This window comes from Hyperolius riggenbachi, chromosome 10 (genome assembly GCF_040937935.1).
Source record: "Hyperolius riggenbachi isolate aHypRig1 chromosome 10, aHypRig1.pri, whole genome shotgun sequence".
NCBI lineage: Eukaryota > Metazoa > Chordata > Amphibia > Anura > Hyperoliidae > Hyperolius > Hyperolius riggenbachi.
Window position 1 is genome coordinate 206352310 of NC_090655.1, and position 15838 is coordinate 206368147.

The window sequence follows — 15838 nt, forward strand, 5'->3', positions numbered from 1 at the left end:
TGATTAAACACTGCTGTCTATGCTTTAATATTTTTTTTTTGAAAATACATTAAAGGAGTCATCAGGTAAATATTAGGCTTGCACATTTACTTACCTGGGCCTTCCTCCAGCCCCTTGCAGCTGATAAGTCCCACTCCACAGCTCCGCTCTCAGCTGCCGGCCTGGGGTCCCTTCACGGTGTCTGCCGGCCCGGGGTCCCTGCACGGTTTCTCCCCAGGCGTCCTCTACTGCGCCTGCTCAAGCGCAGCTGTGAATCAAGTCCACGTTGTCCACAGCATACTGTGCAGGTGCAGAACTACTGCGCCTGTGCAGTACGCCACGGACAACGTGGAGTTGATTGACAGTGGTGCTGCACGCAGGTGTAGTAAGGATGACCTCGTGGTCAGCCTCTGCACCATGCAGGACCCTGGGCCAGCAGCTGAGAGCGGAGCTGCTGCGTGGGACATGTCAGTTGATGACTCCTTTTAAATATAGGTAAGACCCAGATTTCCAACATGATAGGACTCAAAAGAAGGCTTATTAACCAATTCATTAATAGATGACCCTCCCGTGGGTAATGTATTCTGTTTATGCACACCTGGGGAAGGTTGTGGCTGAGAACCACAAGATTGCTTTCGGCCATACTTTGGAACCACCGGCAATCATCGCTGAAAAGCGCTAGGCTGTTGAAAGTGGACAGAGGGGAACCCCCAGGATTGATTGTGACCACCCCAAATTGCAACTGCGGGTTCTGCAGCATTTTGGAGCATTTATGCTCCAATATAAAGGGCTTCTTATCCACTCTTAGTCACAATATTGTTTTGTAACAATAATCCCTTCAAATAATTAGAACACTCAGGCTAAGAAGCTTTCTTTCACATAAAATATATTCTTTTGATGCACAGAATATACAAAAAAAAATTGAGAAATTTTGCGTAATTTTTCACTATTATGCATTGCGTAATTGAAATTATGTTACATACAGCATACTGCATTTTGTGAATGGTAATTATGCCTGTAATTACACAATTATGCGTAATTCGCGTTCAATGCGCAAAAATATTTGCATTCATTCGCCAGTGTTCTGCGCATGCATGGCTATTAAATATTCAAAGCGAAAAATGCTTTCGTATTTGAAAAAAAATCGCACTCAGAGCCATTACACTGCACACGCGCAGCTATTATTAAAATATTCAATGTGAAAAATGTGTTCGTATGTGAAGAAATTTGCATTCATAAGCCAGTATACTGCACATGCGTGGCTATTTAAGTATTCAATGCAAAAAATCAGTTCGTAGGCGTAAAATCATTCGCAAAGGAAATTATGCATTAATTACGCTATTATGTGTAATTAAGATTAGTGATTACATTTACATCCACATAAACTTGACCAGCGCTGCGTAGTAAACAGTGTGTCACTCCCACCACCAACACCTAATGGAGAGCGGCTCACCAAATTTGTTGGACCACAAATCACAATGGTCAGATGTGCATGTGGGGCATTAAAGGCACCCCTCGCCTGAACGATCCGTTCCACCCTTGCAGCAGTCACCATATGCAGATTGAAACCCAATGCTTGCACTTTAGCGTTTCCTCAGAATGAAAAAAACAACGCTCATAGTGCGATACTGTATAAAAACTTTAAAATTTATTCCAGGTTTGCACTTACAGATTTTGCAGAGTTTGAAAGCTTAGAGTTTTGCCATGGGCTCTCCCCCGTATGGCCTTCCGGTCTGGCCAGCAAGTATCATCAATCCCTCTGTGTGGAGACCCTCCAGCTTCCTCCTCTGGTCTGTAGTGTTTCAAGCATGCCGTTCGTAGCTCCGCCCTATCGATTACGTCACAAACACATGACTCATCAGGGGCTCGGAGCTACTTCGGCACTTCCTCACTGATATCTGCTGTGAGGCAATTTGATTGGCCAAAGTGTGCCTCCACCCCTTTCAATAAAACTTTATGCAGCAGCGTGCGTTCCAGTGTGACCACAGAAGTGTGTGCTGGTGGTCATCAGCGTTGCGCACGCTCACAGGCATTTCATTAAAAATAAAATATGATGCAAGAAAGCATCTAAAGTGCTATTATGCTTATAAAGCTGAGTTAAAACTTGATTAAAAATGTATAGAAGGAAAACCTTTTTCAAATATAACTCACCCGTGGGTAAAATGCTTATGGGGAAAAACGCCATCACGTGAGGTCTATCGTGGGTAGAGTCCGTGGCTTACATAGTATTTATTTAATTCACAGCCTCAGTAATCTAAACAGCGCAAGTTCCGTTTTATTAATACTATACTCATTTCTTATCCAATGCTGCCCTCCTGTGGCTTTTCCTTTATACTGCAGCTGGATTCATAAAAAGATCTTTTTATTCCTTATTCTATACTGCCATCCTATTATTTTCACTGTACTGCATCGCTTTGTCTCTGTGTTTTTACTCACTACAGAGATCTTGGGGTCAATACCTGAGAAACTTGGGGGCAATACTTGAAGGTTGATATTATTTTTTACCGCCTAAGGCAGAATCTATATTATATATTTATATGTTTAACCACTTCCGGGTTTCGGGTGGTTTGCATGATCTGTGCTGCGGGGGCACTTCAGCCCGCAGCACAGATCATATAGCAGGCAGGGCGATCAGACTTCCCCCTTTTTTCCCCACTAGGGGGATATCCTGCTGGGGGGTCTGATCGCTGCTGCGCTGCTGTGCCTAGCGGGGGGGGGGGGGGGGGGGGGGGCTCCTCAAAGCCCCCCTCCGCGGTGCTATTCCTCCCTCTGCCTCCTTCCCTCCCTCCCCTCTTCATTCTGGGCTGCGCAGGACGGAAATACGTCCTGCGCCGCCTTAGATAGGCTTCAGCCTATCAGATGCCGGCGATCCCCGGCCAATCAGAGGCCGGGGATCGCCGATCTCCTCTACGGCGCTGCTGCGCAGCAGCACCGTATGTATGTAAATAGCGGGGAAGATGTTCCCCGCGCGTTTAAATTTACCCTGTGAGCCGCGATCGGAGGCTCGCAGGGTGTTCACGGAGACACCCTCCGTGAACTGACATGGAACCTTCCATGGAAACCGCTTCAGGATTCAGGGGCGTACTTAAGCGTATGCAGAATCCTGAAGTGGTTAATTTGTTGTTAGTTATAATTGGCGGGGCTTCTTTCCATGCAGATTTTGTTAATTGAACCCATTTCAATACATGAATTAGCCCCCCAAAAAAATTTAGTCTATCCTTGTTCAATAAAGCACTTTAAATCAATGTCTATATTGAATCCTTTTGGACTCAATGTTTCCATTTCATATATCTACTTTGTTTCTTTTTGGGATAATAACCTAATAAAGTTACCCCCTCTCCAGTTGTTTTGGACCTTCTCCAGGCCACAAAAAGAAAGTTAATCAGGATTTTGCTGGTGTTTCCATCTAAAATGGGATGACACACTATGTCCTTTAACACCATTTTTTATATTGCGGACATGTTCACCTATTCTAGCTTGTAAAGTCCTCTTAGTGTGCCCAACATATTGAACTCAACATGTACACAAGAGCAGATAAACTACTCCTTTGGTGTTACATGTGATATTTTGTCTAATTTTTTTCTCCTCCCCATTAGAATGAGATTTAACCTCTGAAGTTCTGACCCCATTGGCTTCCCTACATCCCACACAATCTCTGCATGGAAAGAAGCCCTCCTTCTGCCAAAAGGCCCCCACATTTGGTTTTGGGGGATCTACACAACTGGGGACCAGCAGGTTTTTTAGGTTTGGGGCTCTCCGATATATAAACCTTGGTTTGTCAGGTATTACATTTACATTACATTTACATGCAGAATTTTATACTTATAATTAGAGATGTCGCAAACCTCCGATTTTCGGTTCGCGAACTTCCGCGGAAGGTTTAGTTCGCGTAAAAGTTTGCGAGCCGCAATAGACATCAATGGGGATGCGAACTTTGAAAAATAGAAAAAATTATGCTGGCGACAAAAGTGATGGAAAAGATGTTTCAAGGGGTCTAACACCTGGAGGGGGGCATGGCGGAGTGGGATACACGCCCAAAGTCCCGGGGAACAATCTGGATGTGACGCAAAGCAGCGTTTTAAGGGCAGAAATCACACTGAATGCTAAATAGCAAGCCTAAAGTGCTTTCAAACATCTTGCATGTGTATACATCAATCAGGGAGTGTAATTAGAGTGCTGCTTCACACTGACACACCAAACTCACTGTGTAACGCACCGCAAACAGCTGTTTGCGTAGTGACAGCCGTGCTGCACTGGTGCGCACCATTGCAAGAGTGCAGGCGATAGCGGTTTTAAAGCCCATATGGTCGCCGGGCTGTGGTAGCTCAATGATAGAACAACAGTGACTGTCCAGATGATCAAATTTGGTCTGACCACAATGAAGCAACGGCCTTATTATCTTTTGTGTCCCACCCGAGACACTCAAATAGCCGGCGGTCTTTGCTTCATTGTGATACGCAAGCCCCTTCACCGCAGCAAGGTAATGATCACGAAGGGGGATGGGCACATGTACATGCCTTTTGTTTTTTTGTTGCAGCTGCCCGCAGTGCAGCCAGAAAAAATAGGAAGGCATGTACACGCACCAGAAAAATAAGTGTAAATTCAGGAATTCGCCTACAGTCCTGGACCCTGTTGGTGGTGGCGGAGAAGGCAAGCGGCCTGCAGGCAGAGATGCTGTGTGTGGGGACTGACTTAGTCTTCGGTCGTGCAGTAGCCCTCCGGGATCCATTCCTCATTCATTTTGATAAAGGTCAGGTACTGAACACTGTCGTGACTTAGGCGACTTCTCTTCTCAGTGACTATGCCTCCAGCTGCATTGAAGGTCCTTTCTGACAGGACGCTTGCGGCAGGGCAAGAGAGAAGTTGTATGGCAAATTGGGACAGCTCTGGCCACAGGTCAAGCCTGCGCAACCAGTAGTCCAAGGGTTCATCGTCGCTGCTCGCAGTGTCTACATCCACACTCAAGGCCAGGTAGTCGGCTACCTGCCGGTCCAGGCGTTGGTGGACGGTGGATCCGGAAGGACTATGGCGAGGAGTTGGACTAAAGAATGTCCGCATGATCGACATCACCCTGAGATCGCTGGAGCGTCCTGTCCTTGCCTGCGTGGACTTGGGAGGAGGACGGTTACTGCCAGTGGTACCTTGATTGCGTTGTGCAGCCACATCATCCTTAAACACATTGTAAAGCATCATCGACATCTTGTTCTGCAAGTGCTGCATCCTTTCCGCCTTCTGTTGAGTTGGTAACAGGTCCGCCACTTTGTGCCTGTACCGAGGGTCTAGTAGCGTGGCCACCCAGTACAGGTCATTCGCCTTGAGTTTTTTGATACGGGGGTCCCTAAACAGGCTGGACAACATGAAAGAGGCCATCTGCACAAAGCTGGATGCAGGCGTACTCTCCATCTCCTCTTGCTCTTCCTCAGTGATGGGACGCAACTCCTCTTCCTCCCCCCAGCCACGAACAATACCACGGGAACGTGGAGCAGCAGAAGCCCCCTGTGACATCTGCCGCGGTTGTACTTCTTCCGCCGCCTCTTCCTCCTCCACAGAAACACCTTCCTCATCACCATCATCAGAGTCTGACTCCTCTCCTTCCCCACACGACTCCTCTTCTTCCTCCTCCTCCTCCCCCCTCTGTGCTGCCGCATGTGTTGTGGAAACATTGAGTTTGGATGTAAATCGCTCCCACGACTCCTGCTGCCGTAACTGTTCTCGTTCACGCTCCTCCACAACTGTATCCACCACTCTACGCACGGCACGCTCCAGGAAGTTGGCGTACGGGATCAAGTCGCTGATGGTGCCCTCAGCGCGACTCACCAGTTTGATCACCTCCTCAAAGGGCTCCATGACCCTGCATGCATTTCGCATCAGTGTCCAGTTGTTGGGCCACAACATCCCCATCCTCCCAGATTGTGTCCTTGTACTGTAATGATACAGGTACTGGGTGACGGCTTTCTCCTGGTCTAGCAGGAGAGAGAAGATCAGCAGGGTGGAATTCCAGCGAGTCGGGTTATCGCAAATCAGGCGTCTCACTGGCAAGTTGTTTCTATGCTGAATGTCCGCAAAGCGTGCCATGGCCGTGTAAGAGCGCCTGAAATGCCCACACAACTTCCTGGCCTGTTTCAGGACGTCCTCTAAGCCTGGGTACTTGGACACAAATCTTTGCATGACCAGATTCAGCACATGTGCCATGCAGGGTACGTGTGTCAGCTTTCCCAAATTCAACACAGATATGAGATTGCTGCCATTGTCACACACCACGTTGCCGATCTCAAGCTTGTGCGGGGTCAGCCATTGCTCCACCTGTTTGTTAAGAGCAGCCAGGAGGGCTGCTCCAGTGTGACTCTCCGCTTTCAGGCAAGACATGTCTAACACTGCGTGACACCGTCGTACCTGGTATGCAGCATAGGCCCTGGGGTGCGGGGGCTGTGTAGCTGGAGAGGAGATTGCGGCACCAGCCAAGGAGGAGGAGGAGGAGGATGACGACAGTGAAGAGGTGGTAGCATGCAGAGAGGAGGTGGCTGGAGGCCTGCCTGCAAGCCGTGGAGGTGTGACAAGTCGGTCCGCTGCGCAGCCACGTACTCCCTGCTTGCTGCCATCGGTCACCAGGTTGACCCAATGAGCTGTGTACGTAATGTAGTGGCCCTGCCCGTGCTTGGCAGACCAGGCATCCGTGGTCAGGTGGACCCTTGACCCAACGCTCTTCGCAATAGATGACACCACTTGCCTCTCAACTGCACGGTACAGTTTGGGTATGGCCTTTTGTGAAAAATAATTGTGGCCTGGTATCTTCCACTGCGGTGTCCCAATGGCCACAAACTTACGGAAAGCCTCCGACTTCACCAGCTTGTATGGTAATAGCTGGCGAGCTAATAGTTCCACCACGCCAGCTGTCAGACGCCAGGCAAGAGGGTGACTGGCGGACATTTGCTTCTTACGCTCAAATACTTCCTTCACGGACAGCTGGGTACTGCTGTGGGCAAAGGAGAAGGAACCGCTCAAGCGAAGAGGCGGTGTGGAGGAGGGTGGCTGTAAAGGTACAAGGGATAAAGCGGATGAAGACGATGCACCTGAAGGAGGAAGAGGAGAAGGAGGGTGGCTTGTCTTTTGGGTGCTGCTTTTCCTCAGGTGTTCTTGCCATAGCTGTTTGTGCCTTCTCTCCAGGTGCCTTCGTAAGGCACTTGTCCCTACGTGAGAGTTGGCCTTTCCACGGCTCAATTTTTGCTGGCAGAGACAACAGATGGCTTTGCTCCGATCTGAGACACACATGTTAAAAAATGTCCAAACCGCTGAGCCCCCCTGGGGTGATGGCGCTACGGTGGCATCAGCAGCTGACGTTGAAGGGCATGTTGGCTGGCTGTCCATAGCTGGCGATACATGGCGCCGGACACTGCCCCCAGCTGTTTCTGAGGATGAGCTCCCTCTGCTTCTATCATGGAGTCGTCTCCTCCTACTCCTCTCTGACTCCCCCTCTGAACTGTCCCCCTGGTCATCTCCTCTACTGGGAACATACGTGGTATCCGTATAATCGTCATCATAATCCTCCTGGCCAGCTTTGCTTTCCTCAGACACCTCCTCAACTGCACCAACTTCAGGTGGTTCATCATCCCCCTCCTCACACGTTACGTCCATACTATCGCCACCTAACTCAGACGTATGAGGTGGTGTACCTGCGCCTTCTTCTTGTTGTTGCAGTAGTGGCTGTGAATCAGTGATTTCATCACCACCAAATTACTCCTGCGAAGTGTCAAATGCAGCGGATGTGGTGCTTGTTGTAGCGCTGGTGGCTGCGAGAGATAAGGTGTTCTGTGTTAAATACTCAAGCACGTCCTCACAATTTTGGGAAGTGATGGCATGTGCCTTCTTCTGAGCACTGTATTTTGGGCCAGGTCCACACGAAATCGCAGCAACACCACCTCGCACAGACCTGCCAGTGCCTGGTGGCCTTCCTCTGGGTCTGCCTCTACCTCTTCCTCTACCTGGTTTGTTCATTTTGTCCATCTCGGGGGGATGCTAGTTATATGCAGTGAGCTGGGTTCACTCAACACAACAGGTAGTTAGATGCAGTGAGGTGGGTTCACTGAACAGTAAAGGTACTTAGATGCAGTGAGGTGGGTTCACTCAACACAACAAGTAGTTAGATGCAGTGAGGTTGGTTCACTGAACAGTAAAGGTACTTAGATGCAGTGAGGTGGGTTCACTGAACAGTAAAGGTACTTAGATGCAGTGAGCTGGGTTCACTGAACACAACAGGTAGTTAGATGCAGTGAGGTAGGTTCACTGAACAGTAAAGGTAGTTAGATGCAGTGAGGTGGGTTCACTGAACAGTAAAGGTACTTAGATGCAGTGAGCTGGATTCACTCAACACAAAGCTAGGTATATGCAGTGATGACGAGGTGGGTTAAGTAAACACAACAGGTACTGGGTATATGCAGTACTGGGTAGTACAATGTGCAGCTCCCTGTCACACACACAGGTAGTCTCTGAATATGCTGGGCTGCTGACAGTGGCACACACACTATGAATTAGCAAGGCTGTGCATGCAACAAAAGTGTCAGTTTGACACACAGAAAAAAAAAAAAAGTACAGGATGAGCTCTGAAAAGAGCTGTTGAGGGGTGCTATAAAAGCAATAATAATCAGCCAGGAGCAAGCTAAGCAGCCAAGAACATAACTAATGTGTCCCTAGAAGAACAAGTCTGCAGCAGCTGTCCCTAGTCTGTCTCTAGCAGGCACACGAGTGAGGCTAATGGCCACCGGAGCCTGCCTTATATAAGGGGGGGGTGGGGCTCCATGGCTTAGTGTAGCCTGGATGGCTACAATGTGCCTGCTGACTGTGATGCAGAGGGTCAAAGTTGACCCTCATAGTGCATTATGGGGCGAATCGAACTTCCGCAAAAGTTCGCCTGCACACCCCCAAAGTTCGCCTGGAACCGTTCGCAGGCGAACCGTTCACTATACATCTCCTTATAATATACAGATTTGGCATTGCGATTATAATGCGTAATTGCGAATTGCAATGCGTAATTACGCATAGGCATAATTTCTGCCCACCACTAGCTGGACTATCTGCTAACATATTTGTTTAGGACCACCAAAAATATTGCACAAAGTATACATACCACCACTAGAGCCGTATATATATATATCCTAGAGCAAAGCAAAATCCTCTCTCTTTCCTGATCTAGCTCACTCCTTTTATACAGTGGCGTAGCTAAGTAGCTGTGGGCCCAATGCACTCAAGCACTCTTACATAACAATGATACGGTGCACTAAAACCTGCCAATGGCAACTACAGTGTCAGAGGTGCAAGTAGGGGGCAGGGAACAGTTTGTTAATGATTACCACTATTCAAAGTATCTATAGAAGCAGGGTCGTACTGGGCCGCCGAAGTACCAATATTTTTCACGGGAGGCCCCACCTCCATGTCTTTGGTGGACCCTGCCTCCATGTCTGTGCACAAATCGCAGCCTGCAGCACAAATTGAGAGGCTCCTGGAGGCTCGGCTAAAGGCTCAGCTGTTCCATGGTAGCTCCGCCCAGGGGCGTAGCAAGCCGAGTTTGTGGGGTGCGTGCGACCCACCCCCCAGTTGTCACCATCAGATGGGGTGTCACCGCAGCTATAGAAAGCCTACACCTTAGGCGGCCGCATTGTACAGGCTTCTCTTTCTAACATGCCTCCCGCCCTCCAATCAATGACCCTCTTTCTCCTGCCAGTCCCTCTCTACAGCCAATGAGAGAGAGAGAGAGGGAGAGGGGGCAGCCATCAACTCCGCCTACACCAGTCTGTCTAGGAAGCAGGAGAGAGAGCCACGTGTGTTGGAGGACGGTTGTGTTTCATTTCTCCCCCAGCCAGCCAGGTACAGCTGAACTCTGCTCTGCAGCCAGCAGGGCCGAATTTGTACTCTTTACCGCCCAAGGCCACTGTCACTAGCCGCACCCCTTCAATATAGGTAGCGAAATGACTCCTCCCCCTTCCCTCTAGTATAGGTAGCCAGATGACTCCCTCAATCCCTCCTCCTCCTCCCCCTCTTCAGTATACGTAGCCAGCTCGCCTTTACCCCACAGCAGCCATCAGTGTCACTCATTTCTTCGCTTATCTCCAGTGCAGAAGCTTCCTCTTCTCCTCCGTCTCCAATGCTGCCCAAGTTTATAGCCGCTGACCCAGGGCTGCGGAGTCGGTACAAAAATCCACCGACTCCTCAGTTTAGGATTCCATTGACTCCGACTCCTCTAATTTGCATATTACAATCTTGTTGATTGAAAGTATGTAACGTGAAATTCATCTCTTAACTGCCAACGCTTAGGAATTTTAAAAGACGACTAAAGTGAGAACGGTCTTTATTCCCTTTAGTCATAGACTAAAACTAGTCCTTGGTAAGAGTACTTGTAAGGTACAGACCGGAACAAAGAACATCTATCAGGCCCTAGGCAATGTAACTGTGGGTACATGTAAGAATGTGCAGGTACTCTGCAGGGGAATGAGGGGATTCTTCCTCTATTACACATTCTTCATGTACAATCTGAACCAGGTTTATGGGTGATCGACAACACCTCTGTGTTCAATGTGCACAACATTCTCAGTGGATTCCATGCAGCTCTGTGGGGAGTGTACATGTAGAGAATAGTACTACTGTGTAACAAAGTAAACCTGAGACAGATGAAATTAAAAGTTTTATACATACCTGGGGTTTCCTCCAGCCCCTTTCAGGCTAATTAGTCCCTTGTTGTCCTCCTCCGCCACCTGGATCTTCTCCTATGAGTCCAGGTACTTGAGCCAGTCAGGCGTAGTGCGCATGCACACACTCCGCCGCCGGGAGCGTACTACACCTGCGCATCACTATTGTGCAGGTGCAGAATGCTCCTGGCTGTGGGAGCGGCACGTGGCCGGACTGCACTGACTGAATTACCGGGACTCATAGCAGGAGATCCAAGTGGTGGAAGAGGACAGTGAGGGACTGATTGGCCTGAAGGGGGCTGGAGGAAGCCCCAGGTATGTATAAAACTTTTCTTTTCATCCGTCTCAGGTACCCTTTAATTCGTAGTCACCAAACCAAATTTTAACAACATATAAAATGATTTGATTTCATGAGCAAAGAGTGCATACATTTGCATAAATCGGCACCAACGCAGAATTATTTCCATCTCCTTGATCATCTCTTAGTGACACGGCTACACATCAGGCTTTATTCTTACAGCATAGAGGTTATTTAGTATGAGATTCCTGTGTACACATCATATATACAGTCACAATCAGATATGTACTGTATATCTGACTTTAAAAATACGGGGATTTCTTTATTGAAACAGCACAAGTAACTAATTTTGATTGGTTTATTTCATTTTTGTGGACTAAGCAAAGCTATTACTGTATATATAAATTATTTATGATGACTATTATCTGAGAAATAGAACATTTTATCATTTCTATTTTAATTACAGTTTAAATTCATTAGGAGTCGGAGCATTTTTCTCCGACTCCAGGCACCCAAAATTGCTCCGACTCCACAGCCCTGTGCTGGCCACAATGCAAATGTGCACAGAGAGCTAGGTAGCTGCTGCACAGGCGGCTAGCAGCAGAGTACCACAGTCAGGCGCTTGCCTGATCTCCCTGCATTGCAGCATTTGCAAGCTTGCAAATGCTGCACCAGTTTAGCCTGCTGCTTTGGTGCCCTTGCTCATGTGGAGCCCTAGGCCATGGCCTAGGAGGCCTTGGCCTAAATCCAGCCCTGGCAGCCAGCCGGGATCGGATGATACAGGATCCCTGTGTAAGTGTGACATGATGCAGAGCCCTGACAGCCAGGCAGGGCTGCCTGTCACACAAACACTGCTGGCTGAAAAAGTTCACATCAATAGTATGCTATAATGCTGCATAAATCTGTTTGCTGTTGAACACTAAACTTTTGTTTTATTCTGTGTGTGTTATGTTATTTACTGAGAAACCAGCATGACTGATGTAATTTAAGGTTGTCTTTATGGAACTCTCTGATCTTAGGATAAATACACACTGCAGAGAGTTCCGTAAAGGAGATCCTTAAATTAGATAAGTTATGTTTGTCTCTCAATAAATAATATAACTATGCCTTACAATAAAACAAACATGTGTACAACAGACAACTGTGCTCAGAGAAGCTCACAATCTAATCCCTACCATAGTTTTGAGCTATTATCCTATCATTATTATTATGTATTTATATAGCACTGACATCTTCTGCAGCACTTTACAGAGTACATAGTCATGTCACTAACCATCCTCAGAGGAGCTCACAATCTATTCCTACCATAGTCATAGTCGAATGTCCTACCATATTATTATTATTAGTAGTAGTAGTAGTATTAATATTATTATTATGTATTTATATAGCACTGACATCTTCTGCAGCACTTTACAGAGTACATAGTCATGTCACTGACTGTCCTCAGATGAGCTCACAATTTAATCCTACCATAGCTATAGTCTAATGTCCTACCATATTATTATTACCGTATATACTCGAGTATAAGCCGAGATTTTTGGGCCCAAAAAAGTGGCCCAAAAGTGGGGGTCTCGGCTTATATTCGAGTCTCTAACAAACAGCAACCCCCCCAAGTGCACCCCCACCTGCCACAGGCTCATCGGAGCTGAGTGGTGACGGCTTTTGTGAGTAAATATTGATTTTCTGTGTGCCGCTGTCCCATCCCGTCCAAGCAGAGCAGAGCGAAGCAGCATGTATAGTGTGCTATGCTGAGCAGCCGGTAAGCCTGGCTGCATTGCTCCCACCTGTTGTCTGCTGCCCGGGTCTCTGTATGTATGGTGGCTGCTTCCTCCTGAGTGTCTCCGCTATTAATCTGTCCCCTCATCTCGCTTTCCCCCCGCTGTCAGTGCCTCGGAGCTCGGGTCACACAGCACTGGGCAAGGAATCCTCTGTAAACTGTTCGTTGTAGTCTAATTGCTATGACTCCTGCAGTGGCAGATTGGCGCCACTAGAGGGAGCTATAGCAGTAAGACTACGCTATGACCAGCAGTTTACAGAAGATTCCTTTCCCCGTGCTGTGTGACCCGAGCTCCGAGGCACTGACAGCGGGGGAAAGCGACATGAGGGGACAGAGTAATAGCGGAGACACTCAGGAGGAAGCAGCCACCATACATACAGAGACCCGGGCAGCAGACAACAGGTGGGAGCAATGCAGCCAAGCTTCAGCTCAGATGCCGCCAGCTGCTCACCATAGCACAATATACATGCTGCTTCGCTCTTGTCTGCTTGGAAGGATGGGACAGCGGCACACAGAAAATCAATATTTACTCACAAAAGCCATCTCCGCTCAGCTCCAGGTGGGGGTGCACCTTATTACACTGCCAATCAGAAAGCGGACCTGAACTCAGAACTTCCTCTCTGCTCTAAAAGATACACAATAGCATAATAACCTTTAAAGAAAATCATTTCTTTATTTCAGCTGATACAAATCCCTCAATAAGTCTGCAGTGTGTCTACTTCCTGCTTTCGTGGAAGCAGACATAGGGTTAACATCCAGTGCTTTCAAAATAGGGTGAATTGCTCTCTGTTTTCCTTCTGTCATGCGCAAGAGTTCAGGTCCACTTTCAGCTTATTTCTGCTTATTGAGACTCACCAGTAGCTGCTGCATTTCCTACCCCCGGCTTATACTCGCGTCAGTCATTTTTTCCAGAATTTTAAGGTAAAATTTGGGGGGTCGGTTTATACTCGGGTCGGCTTATACTCGAGTATATACGGTATGTATTTATATAGCACTGACATCTTTTGCAGCATTTTACAGAGTACATAGTCATCTCACTGACTGTCTGCAGAGGAGCTCACAAGCTAATTAATGTCATGTATGGTAACTAGGACATTACTTTATATTGAAGGAGAGGGACTCTATGCAATGTTTTGCTGGGCAGCAGTGTCTTTGAATTACAGTGCTGCTAAATTCATGTACATTTGGCCCTGTCCATGATACACCATGACCACTCCCACCTTCCTGATGCATGGCCACGCCCCCTTTTCACTGAAGTCATGGGATGTGTGGGCCCCAGGTTGAAATTTCTCTGGTGGGCCCCCAGTGTCCCAGTCCGACCCTGTATAGAAGTGATTATTTTGAGCACCAATAGAGAGCTAATGCTGCAGTTGACGGATGGCCCTTCAGGGCCCCTCTGGCCCAAGGTCCCTGATGCGGTCGCAACCTCTGCACCCCCTATTGCTACGCCCCTGCTTTTATATATTTTATAAAATTAACTTTCTCCTCCCCAGATTGCATATGTATGCATTTAGCATTGTCCTGTACCAGAATCGGTGTCTACTAACAGACTGGCTACTTTCATTTCCTACTTTCTTACCTGTTTATCTTGCTATGAGTCACACAGGAATCCTCATGCTAAAACTATAAGTCTTACACTGCTTGAGAAATAGACAACTGATTTTCACAGGCATAAATGTAAGCTAAGATTCACACATCTGGTAATATGCACAGTAATTTAAATTTTACATACACACACTGTTATATAAATTGACTAATGACTACATGTTTTCGAGTTACAGACTACCAGCAAGCTGATGGTGAACCAGAACTCCTAGGAGTTTGTAAAGGGCTGGAAGAGACAAAAAAGCCTCCTTACAATAATGCTATAAAAAGTTTGGCATAAAAATGGGATAGGGGGCGAGGAGGTTGGCAGTCAGCCCCCAATTACCCTTACCCTTCACTAGGTATATACTGTATAACCCAACCGCCACAATTGTTTACCAATCTATTACGCTGTGACATGATTGACATGAAAAAAAGGTAATTTGTTTATTTTTTCTTTGTGACTTACCAAAGCATAAAAAGTATGCCTAGACACATTGATTTAAAATCAGCAGCACTATTGTATAATAACATACCTCCCAACTTTTTGAGATGAGAAAGAGGGACACTTAAGCCACACCCCTGATCACACCCCCGACACACCCCCTAGTCATGAATACCATGAAGATTTCATAAGAAAAATGTGTTGTTTTATAATTCATACCACACTGGTCCTTTCTATCCTGGTTCATTTTCCTTCATATTAACATTTGAAAATTAGAAATACATCAATTTAAAGGATGGGAATAAAGTTTAGAGTCAAACACATTTTTCAGTAGAGAAATACAAATATTTACATAGAAAGAGGGACAAAGTCCTGAAAGAGGGACAAATGAGGAGGAAAGAGGGACAGAGGGACAGGGCTCCCAAGGTGGGACTGTCCCTCCGAAAGAGGGACAGTTGGAAGCTATGATGTTACCTAATGCAGCCAGTTCCAGCAATGCCTTTTCCTAACTTCCTCCCACCTCACCTCTGACCTTTCACTTCCTGTTCTTGCGTTCCACTGTGAACGACTGTTGTCGCCATCTAATGGACATTATATAAACTGCAACCACCTATTCCTGTGCTGTTCCACTTGTTACTGGACCTCCATTACAACCAGACAATCATGTTTTGAATTATATGCCTGACATGGTGGCCACCTAGCACTTTATTGGCTGACTTCTCTGTTGTTTCTGTTTAAAGTGGCCACACACACATACAATATTTATATATTTTTTGATTTCAGAATCAGTCAATTTTTCTGATTGGTTATAACTTGGTCAGAAAGATATGACTATAGGTAGATGGCTATTGATGACAACTGAAATGTGTTGCAATTGATGAAGGACATATTAAAGTAAACCTGAGGTGGCCCCAAAAAATTAGATACCTACCTAGGTAGAGGGAAACCCCTGGATAGGCCTGTATTGTCCTCGACCCCACTGTTGCAGTACATGGACCTTTTCAACATATCTAAAAAGAGCTTGTCAGGAATATTTTTGTAACTGTGCTCCGCATGTCTGTACTGCGGGAGTACAGCCA

General features: G+C 47.0%; 1 protein-coding gene across 4 annotated transcripts in view; it reads right to left on the reverse strand.

Moving 5' to 3' along the window:
• The window catches only part of LOC137536231 (membrane-spanning 4-domains subfamily A member 4D-like), a 131931-nt gene extending 116619 nt beyond the window's left edge, over positions 1 to 15312 (reverse strand). For 2 of the 4 annotated variants that reach the window (XM_068258356.1, XM_068258353.1), the window contains exon 1: positions 1649 to 1820. The gene's annotated coding sequence lies outside the window, so the exon portion shown is untranslated. Of the gene's footprint in view, positions 1 to 1432; positions 1613 to 1648; positions 1821 to 15233 lie in introns of those variants that run through there. The other 2 variants (XM_068258354.1, XM_068258355.1) reach the window with 2 other exon arrangements.
• Positions 15313 to 15838: the final 526 nt, after the last annotated feature.